We start from the raw sequence: 14,307 nt of genomic DNA on the forward strand, positions 1-14,307 counted from the left end.
TGTTAACCCTCTCTGTCACTTATTTATAAAAGCAAAAGTTCTGGGCTGGGGATGTGGCTCAAGTGGGTAGCGCACTTGCCTGGCATGCCTGCGGCCCGGGTTCGATCCTCAGCACCACATACAAACAAAGATGTTGTGTTCACCGAAAACTAAAAAATAAAATATTAAAATTCTCTCTCTCTCTCTCTCTCTCTCTCTCTCTCTCTCTCTCTCTCTCTCTTTCTCTTTTTTTTTTTTTTAAAGCAAAAGTTCTTTTGCTGAGTCAGGGCAAACCCATTCTCCAACCTAATTTTCTGATTGTAGACAGAAGTCAACTGTGTTTTAGGCTCATCCAGCTAACACTCCATTTACCCTTTGTACAGGTATTAGTCAATCCATACTGAAACTGAGCAGTACCACAAACAAGCCTGTTATAGGCCAGGCAAGTAGCATAAATGTGGAAGGGAAGCCCAGCCTAATTACAATAGCATAGAGAAGCTATGATGAAAGGAAGAAAACACAACGTAAGGCATTCGTGCTCAATTTTTAAAGTACTTTTTTGACTCATAAAATCAAGTTATGAGCTTTAATTATTTATAGCCACCAGTTTGTCACCTCCCAGACTCCTCCATACTAAGCATTGTTTGAGATGCTGTGGGGGATACTGAACAGCCTAATACAACTGCCCTCTAGAAACTTATAATTTCCTTTGGATGGTGGAATAGATAAGCATGAATCATGAATAGTAACACAAACAGTATGTAATTAATATTAAGGCATCTTTTATTCTCCATAAATGTAGGCATTTTGAAAGATACATATGCATAAAGTATGGTAGAAATGGGAATTTTTATGAGCAGGCTGGCACTGATCTTAAGAGTATGAAGAGTTTGAATAGACATAGATCTATGTGAAGAACATTGGGAAGCCATAAAGGGAATTCAGAATGAAGACACTAAGCTGGAATAAGCCCAGAGAGTTGGAATCTAATCGTAGAGATTGTCTTCATAGAGACTGATAAGCATTTGAAAGAATGGTAGAAACTATAGGTAAGTTGGACCAGGCTACAGAGGATTTGGAAATAGCTTGTGAAGATTCCAGACAGCAGGAAAAACACAAAAATCATGAAAAGAAAAAAATTGAGGGCAAAAGTGTGCCACAAAAGAAGCTTATTGAGAAAAGTAATCAGGAAGATTAAGAAGAAAACAGCCAAATACTTCACTCGGATAAATAAGCCATTCGTATTCGTTCATCCATTTGCTGATTTCTGTATGCAATAAAAATTGATAAGGACCTATTATATGCCAGGAACTAAACTAGGTTTTGGAGTTACAATCCTAAAACAAACAAACAAAACCCATGCAATTGGATTATACAAATTGCAGTGGAAGCCTTTTCAAATATTTAAGAGTCTCCTTGTTTAAGTGCTCTAAACCTAAAATCATGCAGTGAGAACATCTGTACAAAGAATGGTAAGTATGGTTCTGAAAGTGCTAGCTGAAATAATTAGATACCAGAAAGATGAACTATAAGAAATGGGAAGGACAAAGCAAATATATTATTAGTAGATCATAAAGTTGTCTTTCTAGAAAGGATAATTATTGAATATAGTACTCTGGGTGTATACAAAACTAACACTGAAAACCAAAACCCTTTTGATATACATGTAACTGTTCTTTATCATGTGATGAATGGAAACAATACACCTTCCAACTAAGAAATGAACTCTAAAAGGATATAAAACCTATAAGAAGAACATTAAATAACCTCCTGAAAATATAAGATAAACCTTTAGCAAGTAGAAAAGCATGCCTTTTCTTGGTTAATAAAATTTAAATAATAAGGATGACTTCTTAACTTACCTTATAAATTAAGTATGTTCACAATTAAATTATTCTACCTCTCAGTGACTCAATATCTTTATCTATTCCATGGAGATAATATTAGAACTTACCTTTTAGGGTGGTTATGAGAAGGAATTAACTTTTTTACGTGTTTGATGAACACTGTTTAAGAGATGGATGGATGGAAGGAACAAAGAAATAACCAATAGATTTCTATGGTGGGAGTAAGTAGAGACAAGATTCTTAGTTTATATAAAAGAATGAACTTGTAAGAAATAATCCAGAAACTTCTAAAAAATAAAACTACAATAATTAAAAGTTTGATACTGTCATAGATTAAATAAACCAAATGAAGAATTCAGAAATAGGCCCAAATATTTACAAAAATTTAGTATGTGAGAAATGTCATTTCAAATCAGTGGGGAAATGCGGATTACTTAACAGATGAGATCAGAACATGAGAACTACAAATCAGTACTGAACCAAGTTTGTTACAAACTGACCTAAGCCCACAAGGGTTATAAACAGTTACATTTGGGTTTATAATAACAGCCACCAAAAACCTCTGATCAGATGGACAATGTCAGATATCCCCTTGTTTAAAAAAGAAAGCAAAGGGCTGGGGTTGTGGCTCAAGTGGTAGCGCGCTCGCCTGGCAAGCGCGGGCCTGCGTTTGATCCTCAGCACCACATACAAACAAAGATGTTGTGTCTGCCGAAAACTAAAAAATAAATATTAAAAAAATTCTCTCTCTCTCTGTCTCTCTCTCTCTCTTAGAAAGAAAGAAAGAAAGCTTCCAAATCTCCTCTCCTCTCCCACACATACCCCTTCCCCCCCCCCCTCACACACACACACACACCAAACAATCAATGCCAAATGGCACAGAATAACCCAGACATAACCTGTTTTGTAAACTTGATGAAGTCCCAGTTGAACAAAGTTTGAGGCCCCATTCTCACCACTAATTTGCATAAGAGATTCACATGAAGCAAGACCTAGCAAAGTTTCTGAGAAACAGTTTCGTTACCCATATCATCAGCATCATTATATATTCAGCTTCAGCCAACATTTTAAACCAATGTCTTGATGCAGAACTATTTCAGGGATTCAAGACTTGAACTCAATCCCTAAGGATGCACTGTGGCTTCAATGGATTCTTAAAAGCCTTATTCACGCATGTGTAAAGGGCATCTCTAAAATATTTGTGAACCATCCAAATATCTTAAATATCTTTAACTTCATCAATGGGGTTCCATTTCTAATTCCTTTCAAGCTAACATTTAACTATTTTAAAAGAACTTATTTTAAAAGCAAAAACAATTTTTGACATCTGTTATATTAATTAGAAAAGCATGTATTGATGGAGATCAGAATACCAGAAGAGCTCATGCTTGTTCCTGGGGAGTATCTGTCTTCTAATACAATACTAAGTGTCCTGCATTATAAATTACACTTAGTAACACACATATACCATGCTACAAATACTACAGAATTTTCAAAGTATATGATCAACATCACAAAAGTTGGACTCATTTGTCAAGTTTTAGACCAGAATGTATCTGAGGTAGAGCATTTTAAAAATGTAAAATAAGGCAGATGAGAGTACTAAAAGAAACTATGAGAAACTTATTGTGCTCTTCTATTCTTTCCCTCTCTCTCTGTCTCCCACTCCAGAAGCAATTAAGATATAATTTGACCCCTTACAATGAAATGCTTCACATAAACTAGTACAAACAATAAATAAAAATCAGGTAAAGTTACTTGCAACAGAAAAGATAACAAGAATTAATCCCATTAAAGTAATAAACATGTACAAATGACCTTCTTACCCAAGGGAAAAACAGGTATATGAAATAAGAAGACAAATCACAGGAAGTCAAATGCAAGTAGACCTTAAATACATGAAAAAAATGCCGAAAGTTATTTAAAATAAATGTAAAATAAAATAAAATGAGATTCCATTTTTCAATAAGGGTAGGGAAAACCAAAGAATCCACGTTGCCAGAGTGACTATAAACTGGCACATTGGAAATGTCTATTAAAATATTAAGTACACATATATTATGTTACAACAGTAGACATTTGAAAACTTGTTCTACAGATTTTGCTACTTATATGTGAAGAATTGTGAAGTACGATATATATCACCCTATTTCTTTTAATTTTTTGTTTTAATTAGTTATACATGACAGTAGAATGCACTTATATATTTTGATGTATCATACATAGATGGAATATAATATCTCATTTTTATGATTATACATATTATAGAATCACATTGGTCATACAGTCACATACATACATACAGTAATAATGCCTGTTTCATTCTACTGTCTTTCTTATCCCCACATCCCCTGCCTTCCCCTCCTTTCACTTCCCTCTACCTAATCTAAGGTAACACTATTCTTTTTTTTTTTTTTTTGCATTACAATTCTTAATACACATATATACCACAATTTTTGTATCTCTGTTTGTATATAAAGTATGTTGACACCCAATTCAACATACTTTAATTCAAGTCTTCATACATGTACTTTGTATAATGATGTCCATCACATTCCACCATCCTTGCTAATCTCCTGCCCCCTCCTTTTCCCTCCCACCCCTCTTCCATATCTAGAATTCATCTAATTCTCCTATGCTCTCCCTCCCAATCCCTCACCCTATTTTTTGTGGTAACAAAGAAGTGAAAATAACCTACACTTTCATCAGTAGGATATGTCAAGGGTTGCTATAGCCATGACATGGCAGTCACACTGTTGTCAAACAGCATGGATATTCTTGTGAAATCTAAGGTGCCTTATTAAGCAAAAAAGAAGGTTCAAAAAATATATGTGATATGCAAATATGTGAGAAAAATAGAAATTTAATATCTGTCTGTATACAAGTATATAGGAGAGAATACATCTGGAATGAATAACAATCAATTGACTGCCCCAGCAGTTGCCAGTGGGAGGAACAAGAGGCCAGTGATGGCCAGAGAGACTTTTACTGCATACCTCTGTACTTCAAGTTACTTACTATTGATTAAGCTTATCTCTTCAAAGTATGGGAGGAGAAAAAGTACAGACGGGAGGAAAGACAGAACCAACGGAGTGATGAGTGTAATGCTTTATTAAGAGTCAATATAAGATCTTCACCTTTGTGACAGCTGGAATAATCACTTCTAGTATTACTAACAGTATCACTTTTTTAATATTTATTTTTTAGTTGTAGTTGGACACAATACCTTTATTTTATTTATTTAAATAAAATAGGGCCTTGTACTTGCTACGTGAGTGCTCTACCGCTGAGCCACAACATCAGCCCATCACATTTAAAAAAAAAAAAAATTTTAGCTGTAGATGAACATAATACCTTTATTTGTTTGTTTATTTATTTATTTATTTTTATGTGGTGCTGAGGACCAAACCCAGCACCTCCAACATGCGAGGCAAGCACTCTACCACTGAGCCACAACCCCAGTCCCTAACAGTATCACTTTTGCACTGAGTAGTAAATGAAAATATGGTGAGGTTTTTTTCTTATTCTTAAAGTCAAATGGGTCTCGCTCATATAACTCAATAAATGTCAGTATAACTGTATATAAGTATGCATCCAAAAGTTTTTCTTATTTCCTACATCGAATGGAAACCAATGCACAGTCCATTGCAATGAATGGACATTGGACTTTGATATGGGGAGTGCATCAGTGTACTGATTTTAGGGAAAGAAAAAGCTAATCATTTCATCAACAACTATTTTTGAATAGAAAGCAGTTCTTGAAATTTAACATTTACATTTTTTTCTGGGAAAACAAACAATGACAGTGCTGGGAATTTATTATAGTGTGCCACATATCATAAAATGAGATTTATTTTTCTTGACATATAATGACAGCAATTTGCTCTGTTGCCATATTCTGTTTTTCTTTCTGAGTGAGATTTAATCTTATTTAAAATCTAAGCAAGATGCTTATATTGACAATAAGCTGATTAAAATACATAATGAGAACTGAATAGAAAAACTAGCCCCTCCTGTCAGATACAAATAATTCAATTAAAGCCAAACACACTCTGATGGAAAAGTCCCTATAAATAAAGCCTCAAAAAATGTCCCTTTTCTCAGTTGTGCCTGTATTTTGCAGTGTACAAGTTAATTAAAATAATTATCTAGTGAGAACCTATGGTAGTTTATCTTGGGCTAGAGCTCTGATTCTACAAAATTGAATGTCATAGGTATTCTCTCAGGGGATATTCAAATTAGTCAAAGAGACAGATGAGTAAAATAATAACTTCAATGCTATGGGCAGCTTTCTAGTTGATGAAAGCATATGAATATGTGCATTTATCTTCATTTCCAACTGAAACCTCAGTAAGATGGTGGTAAAGGATGGAATAAGGTTAAGGTATAGACTGACGTGGAAAAATAGAATGAAAACAGAAATTTAGAGCCATAACATTTATTAAGATGAAACCCAGGTGGATGATCTGTGAATAACTTAGTAAACCTGAAATATTTTGAACCTATGATGACTTTGAACATTCTCACATTGCTCAACAGTATTAGAACTCTCTGTTCATCTGTCATTACTGTAGTGTTGGAAAAGCTGACAAGATTAACTCATCCTTTCTATTAGAATGCTTCTTTTGAAATTTAGCTTGATTTTTTTTCCAGTAAGAAGTATTGATTCTAAAATATTTTAATGATTGTATGTACTTTTCAAGCTGCTTATTTATGTGCAAATATTGGCATAATGGTTAACAGCAAGAGACAGTGCAGGACTTCGTTCCCAGGTTTGTAATATTCTTGCCCATTAACAGGATTAAGGCACACATTGTACAAAATGTGGATTTTGTAAGGCCCAAAAGATTCAACAATACTTTATTCTTCCCACAACACTCAGAAACAAGGTAGTAGTGGTGGGGGACAGATGATCAAAATAAAACAGTGAAAAAATCACCCAGGGTTGTGCAGAAACTAGGCATGCTATTCGTGGCTCAAATGGTTATGAAATTACCTCACTCATGAAATGTTAATAGAGACCTATGACAGTTCTGGTTATTAAAAAATGATATTCCTGGTTAGAATTGGCACACGACATGAAACATTAAACAGAAAACAGAACCAAGAAGGAAAATTCCTTATATTACAAATTTATTGGTTCTTTGTCTCTAGTCTAAAATTACAATTAAGTAACCACACACTGATTTCAACCAGCTCCAATCATTCAATCACAAGTTTGGTTCAGTACCCTCGCTCTGAAAATCAGCTCTTCCCTAAACTCCATGTTAAATATTAGCCAGTGCTTCAAATCTCTTAATTCTAGAAATCAGCCTATTCTATATCTGCATGCTTCCTCAAGTTCTGTGAAGTTAGCTTTTTGTTTTATTCAGAAAGACTTTTTTAAAAATATTTCTATCTTCCATAACAAGTAGCAAATCTTGCTTGGTTTCAGATTGATTAGTGGTAATCTTTTCCTGCTTCCCACTTTCTACTCTGTCAATTGAATGGAATAGAAAGTTCAAAAATGAATTAAATTCACAGATTTATCAGCTTATAAAGTTGTAAATCAAAATTCAAAAGAATATGGCCTGTTAAACACATGATGTTTGGGTAACTGATATTTATATGGAAAAATAAAATAATATCCATAACTCAAGCTAAACATCAGAATAAATTCCAAATGAATCAAGCATATAAGTGAAAAATATATGAACAAAATATATGGAAGAATTTTCTTATTACTTTGGTTTTGGAAAATACTTTCTAAGACTCAACATTCAAAATCCATGAAAGAACTACTGATTTAAAAAGAAACAATCTCCAGGCAAATATATATAACAAGTAAAGCCCAAAACAAATGACATTCTGGGAATAAACATTTGTAACACACAAGATCCAATCTCTTTAATTGTAAATATTTCATCAGTACACTATAAATAAGAAAAAAATCCATAAAGTCATAGAAAAATAGGTTAAAAATAAGCGTAGATTATTCACAGGAAAATAAATGCCAATTATTATTTTATGTATTAAATTGTTTAACCTGACTCATAAATGGGGAAATGTAAATTGAAGCTATAGTAAAATATCATTTTTCACTTATTATATTGTGAAAAATGCAAATTTGATAATATTTTAGGATGGAAAAGTATTGATACTATCACTATATTAGGAGTAAAAAATTACACAGCCAATTTTTTAAAAAATTTGAAAGTATTTGTCAAAATTACAAATGAATTTATTCTTTAATCTAGTAGTCAAAACTCTGAGAATATATCTTGAAGCTGAATTAGTATACATGTCAAATAAAATATGGATAAGTTTCTCATTGCAGGCTTTTTAAATGATAAAAGATAAAAAATGACTTAAGTATACATCAAAGTAAACTGGTTTACTAAATTATAATATATTCATATATAAAAATACAACAGAATGCTAAATATTTAGGTGAAAAGATATCAAGAAAAATATAAAATATTAGGTTGGAAATATTAGGTTAAAAACAATATAAAGTTCAGAATACCACATATTCACTAACATTTGTGTTCAAAGGAGAAGAAAACAAATATTCATTTATAACTGCTTATGTTTGCATTTAAAAAACACTAGAAAGATAACACAAAAAAGTAAGATGCAGGAGAGAGGGAAGGGCAAAAGTGAATAGAGATGAAGAAAGGAGTAGCACTTTTCAATACACATCTTTTTATATTGCTGATTTTTAATCATGTGACTCTATTACATATTAAAAAATTATTCAATATTTTAAAAGTGTAGAAAAGTATGGACGTTTCCCTACTACTTTACTAGCCCCATTTTGATTGGTGCTCCAAACTCTCATAAGAAGATAACAGTGCCCTCTTTGGGCTATCAAAAAAGTATGAAAAATGGTAACCTTTCCAGATTTGGATCTAATAATGTAGGCTCAGAAAACTGGTGACAAAGGCCCTATGACACCCAGCTCCTCTCACCTGAATCGAATGGCTCTTATAGACTTTGCATAATATAACTCTTTTTCACATCAGTGAAATGACATGGATGTACCGATTTTTTTTTTTTTTTTTTACTGACTTACATACTTGATTAATGCTCTGTGTCAACAGTGACATTGTGGGGCTAGGGTTGTGGCTCAGCGGTAGAGTGCTTGTCTAGCATGTGCAAGGCTCTGGGTTCAATCCTCAGCACCACATAAAAATAAATAAATAAATAAATAAATAAATGCAGGCATTGTGTCCAACTACAACTAAAAAAAAAAAAATTTAAAAAAAAAAAAAAAAAACCAATGGCTTCGTGTTCTTGGAAGAAGTACTTGCAGCTATACCTAAGCTGTGCTAAAATTGTGACTTTCCTGAATTCTAATGCCATTTTGATTTGGGTAAAATCTGCAGTTTAAGAAAATATGACACTCTCAAAGGCACGTATTTTAATTGTAGAACCAATGTTTACCCATGATCTCTTGGGCTATGCTATCCAAATTAATTTACTCCTGCCAAATTCTATCTTCCCTAAATGAAATATTGGTTGTATTTATGATGAAAGCACATTGATATGGAGAATGCAATGGTTTTTTCACAAGGGGTTGACAGTTCTTTGAGGAATAAAGAACATTAACCTTTTAGAAATGACCTGCTCTCCCAAGCTACTCACACTGAAATGATGAGATATGACCATTAGACCTAGGTCTTAAGGGGTTACACAGGATTTTCAGGAACATTTGACACTCTTAGAGGCAAAGAATGCTATGCCTAATACCTGAAAAATCAGAATGTATTCCTGATTTATCAGTCCTCATTTTAAAAAATTAAATATTGTTAAACTATACCAGTCTAAGAGTCATAGCCTCCTTATACGGGCCAATAGCCTTTCAAGGAATTAAGGGATAGAATTATATTCTTTAATAATTTGGGAATACTGATTTATTCAGGGTAATAATACATATAAAATGTTTCATAAATTATAACCTTAAGGAAACACACCAGGAGCCTTTTCATCTGAATTACAAGCAAGCAGTGCAGAACTTATAGGGTATTTGGGATAAGTCTGAGGAATAAAATCTGAGTAACAAGAAGTAATTCTTTCATGTTAAAAAGCATTTCCTATGTGCCTTTCAGAGAAGAGGGATTTGAAAGGCCCCCCAGTCATCTCGCTGAGTTGGAAAGACAGGGTTGTAATTCCAAGGATAAGGTAGATAGAATTTGTAGAAAAAGAGAACAGAAAGAAAGAAGCTTCACATGAGCAATCTCTAAGGTGAAAATCCTATTAAACATAATTTTAGAGACACTAACAAAGCATCCTAACTTAGATAAGACCATTCAACCTTAGGTAAAGCAGTACCAAACAAAACTGCAACATTCTGTATTTATGAACAAGCAGAATCTGGTATCACTTATCTCCTATTGGTTGAGGTTTAGTCATGGTTACTAATATGTATATATGGAAAGACAAGTAATGCTCACTCTCGAGAAAATAAATAGCATGAATAGTCATGTCAATTAAAGAAATTGAGTTTGCAGTTTAAATTTTTTCCCTAAAGTAAATAGGGCCCAAGATTAGTTTTGACCCTACTTAACAAACTATTAAATTAGTTTGTTCCTGTTCTACGGATTCTGGTAGATGACAAAAGATTTTTATGTTAGAAAGTTATTTTATTACAGCACAAGTACCCTAAGCATTAGCATATGTGATCATTTCTCCTTGCCTCACTTCCCATGGGTATAATGCTGAGGGATCCAGATGGACTCTATACACATAGTGAGATTGTGTTACAACTGAGGGACACTGAACTTGGGGATTCCACTACTTTTATAGTGAGCAGTAATGAAGTCTTCCCTCTATCTCAGAGGGAGATATAACCTCATACCTTGAGATTACTTGTTTTAAATACAAGCCAGCACAGAGAAATGGTACAGGTAGTGTGGTGAGGGCATTTAATTCTTTAAATTCTCAGGAAGACTTGTAGAAATACAAAAGACCCATAGGAAAATTTTTATCCAACAAAATCTTCATGGATCAGATTTCCACACAAAACCCTTTTAGAATACTAAAGAAAAGAAAATACCTGTCTGAAGTCAGCATCAGTCTGATACCCCTACCAACATTAGAAGTTACAACTATAGACCAATATCACTCATGAGTACAAATGTACATAAATTATAAGCAAAATTTTAGTAAATCAAGTCAACAATAAAATAAAAGACAATAAATCATGACCATGTGGAATACAAATGACATTTGAAAACCATTCAAATTAATTAACAAAATAATAGACTCATAAAAAAGAAATTCATATGATTATGCCAATAGATTTGTAAAAATATTTGACAAAGTTATCACTGAGAAATTATACTCCATTTATGTATGATGTGTCAAAGTGCATTCTACTGTCATATATAACTAATTAGAACAAATAAAAAATAAAGTCTAATTTTAAAAAAAACTCAGAGAATTAAGATGAGATTAAAACTTTTTTCAGTGTGATGGCTTTTCCTCTAAAGGGAGGAACAGGACAAGGACATCTATTTCACCACATCTATTCAACATTGTACAGGTAATTCTACCTTTACAATGGGTAATAAAAAAGCATGAATTGGAAAGAAATATTAGGACTATTTATTCACTATATTTATTGTCTATTTTGAAATCTGATGGACTCTATTAAGAAAGCAACTAGAAGGCTGGGGATGTAGCTGAGTGGTAGAGGGTTTGCCTGGCATCATATGTGAGGCCCTGGGTTCAATCATCAGCACTGGAAAAAATAATAATAATAATAATAAGGAACTGGGGATGTTGCTCAGTGGTAGAGCACTTGCCTAGCATGTGTGAGGCACTGGGTTCAATTCTCAGTACCACATAAAAATAAATAAGTAAAATAAAAGTATCTACTTACAACTAAATCGAAAATTTTTTAAAGTAATAATAAATGAGTTTAGGATGGGGAAAGATAGAAGAAAAACCAATAAAAATAAACTGCATTAGATTTGTATTTCTATATGTTAGCAACAGAAAATTGAATATAAGCACCATTTATAATAGTATAAAAATATGAAATAATTAAGAATAAATCTGACAAAATATATGCAAAACCTACATCAAAAACTATAAAATACTACTAAAAGAAATTAAAATAGCCCAAATCAAAGTAGAGCAAACTGCATTCATCAGTCAGGAGACTCAATACTACATTAGGATTATATTCTAGATAATCCTACAAGAAAATATCTGTAGAATTTTAAATAAAAATTTTCAAGCTGATTTAAAAGTTCATATAGGAATAAAAAAGACTGCAAATAGCGAAGAAGAAGAAACAACAACCAAAATAATAAACAGCCTTGAAAAAGAATAAAATTGGAGGACTAACACTGCTTGATTTCAAGACTTATTCAAATGTTGGCAAAGATGTTGAGCTACTGGAATATTCACAATTTTGTAGAAAAATGGTTTGACAGTTTCCTTAAACATTAATAATTCAATCATTTCCTCGGTATTTACCAAGAGAAATAAAATCATAAAAACTTGCATAGAATTTTTCATATCCATTTACTCACACACACATAAAATACTTGAAACAAAACAAATGTTCACCAACAGATGAATGAACAGATAAATGGTAGATGTGCACAAAATGAAATACTTTTCAAAATAAAAAGAAATGGATTATTGATACAAGAACAATCTGAATAATTCTCAAAATAATTAGTTTAAAGAACAAAAGAATTACACACTGTTTGATTCTATTTATATAAAATTCTAGAAAATTAAAATTACTCAAAAGTGTGAGAAAGCAGGTGAGTGTGAGCAGAGCCGTGGGCATGGAGAGATGGAGAGACAGGAAATGGTATAACAAAAGGAGTCTTTCAGGGTAATGAACACATGCAATTTATTGACTGTAGTAATGTTTCCAAAGGTAACATGTGTGTGTCAAAATTTGTCAAATTGTATACTTTCAAGACATGCTGTTATTGCACAGTATTTATATTTAAGTAAAAATTTTATAAATATTAAAAATTTAGAGATAAACAACAAAATATATGCAAAAACTGTATGCTTATACCTACAAATTCTGATAGAAAAATTAAAGAAGGCCTAAATAAATGGAGAGATACATTGCTTTTGGATCTAAAAACTAAGCAGTATTGGACAGGAGGGCAAAGGGATGATCATAAACTGAAATCAATTTTCCTGCATGTCTGAGTTTGTTGGGATGAACCCAACTAGTATGTATAACCACAAAGATCTAATGGAAAAAAAAAAAACTAAGCAGTGTTGAGATATAAATTCAAAGTGAGATACACATTTAATATAACATAAATCAGAATTCCATGAGGTTTTTATTATAATGTTAAACATACATCCAGACGACATAAAGTTTAAATTTATATGGAAATTCAAAGAATGTAGTCAAAACTTTTATTAAAAAAAAGAAAAACTCATAATTTATTATTATAAAGCAACAGTAGTCAAGATAATATGGTGCTGGCATAAAGATGGCACATGACTGAAAAATTAAGACAAGACAGTGTAAGTAGTAAAGGCTGCTCACTTGGTGATGCTGAGTTAGAAGTAAAAAAGAAAGCAAAGAGAAGTAACTGACTTTGGGCAGGAGGACATTATGTTATGTAAAAATGTGGATGTGTAACCGATGTGATTCTGCAATCTGTATACAGGGTAAAAATGGGAGTTCATAACCCACTTGAATCAAATGTATGAAATATGGTATGTCAAGAGCTTTGTAATGTTTTGAACAACCAATTTTAAAAAAAGAAAAAAAAAGGCTTATGAAAGTGCTTATTTAAATCATGTGCATGTATTGCCTTGGTGACATTTAAAAATTTTTTAAATCATAAATAACTAAGCAGTACATAAGAAGTTCCAGAAAACGCCAAACAGGATTCTTTAGGAGCACAGAAGCTCAACAAGGAGTGGAGGTAGAATTCAGGAAAATCTTCTCAGAGAAAATTATTCTTTACCTCCTCATAAGGTAAGTTGGAGTTAATCACAAGTTGAGACAGAGAGTTAAGTGGCATATTCAGGTAAATGGCAGGTAGCTGGGAAACCCAAGACGTTCTGTGGAGTTGGAACATAGAACGTGGGAGGGGAGGTGGCTGCTGAGGAGTGGGATTGGCTGCATCTGTGTTCAAATCATGTAATATTTTTTATGCTCAGAAGGAAACTAACAAAACAGATTTGCACTGAGACAAGAAGGATGTTTTAAATGCGAAACGTGTGGGAAAATGTAGGCACTTAGGAGACAGCTGAAGTCATCTAGGCAAGAAACAGAAGCCGAGGAAATGCAAGGTAAATATACATACCTGACACATTGTAAAGAGATAGAATTGATAAGCCCTGGAATAAGTGAGGAAGATGGAGAAACCACAGGTGAATATGGGGTTTCTGTTTTGGCTACTGGGAGAATTTACTAGAAAAATAAGTGAAAGAGAGGAGCACATTTTCATAGAGAATGAGTGCTATTCCATATTTGATTTTGTAGAGTGTTAGGTGTTTA

This window comes from Marmota flaviventris, chromosome 5 (assembly GCF_047511675.1).
Source record: "Marmota flaviventris isolate mMarFla1 chromosome 5, mMarFla1.hap1, whole genome shotgun sequence".
Taxonomy (NCBI): domain Eukaryota; kingdom Metazoa; phylum Chordata; class Mammalia; order Rodentia; family Sciuridae; genus Marmota; species Marmota flaviventris.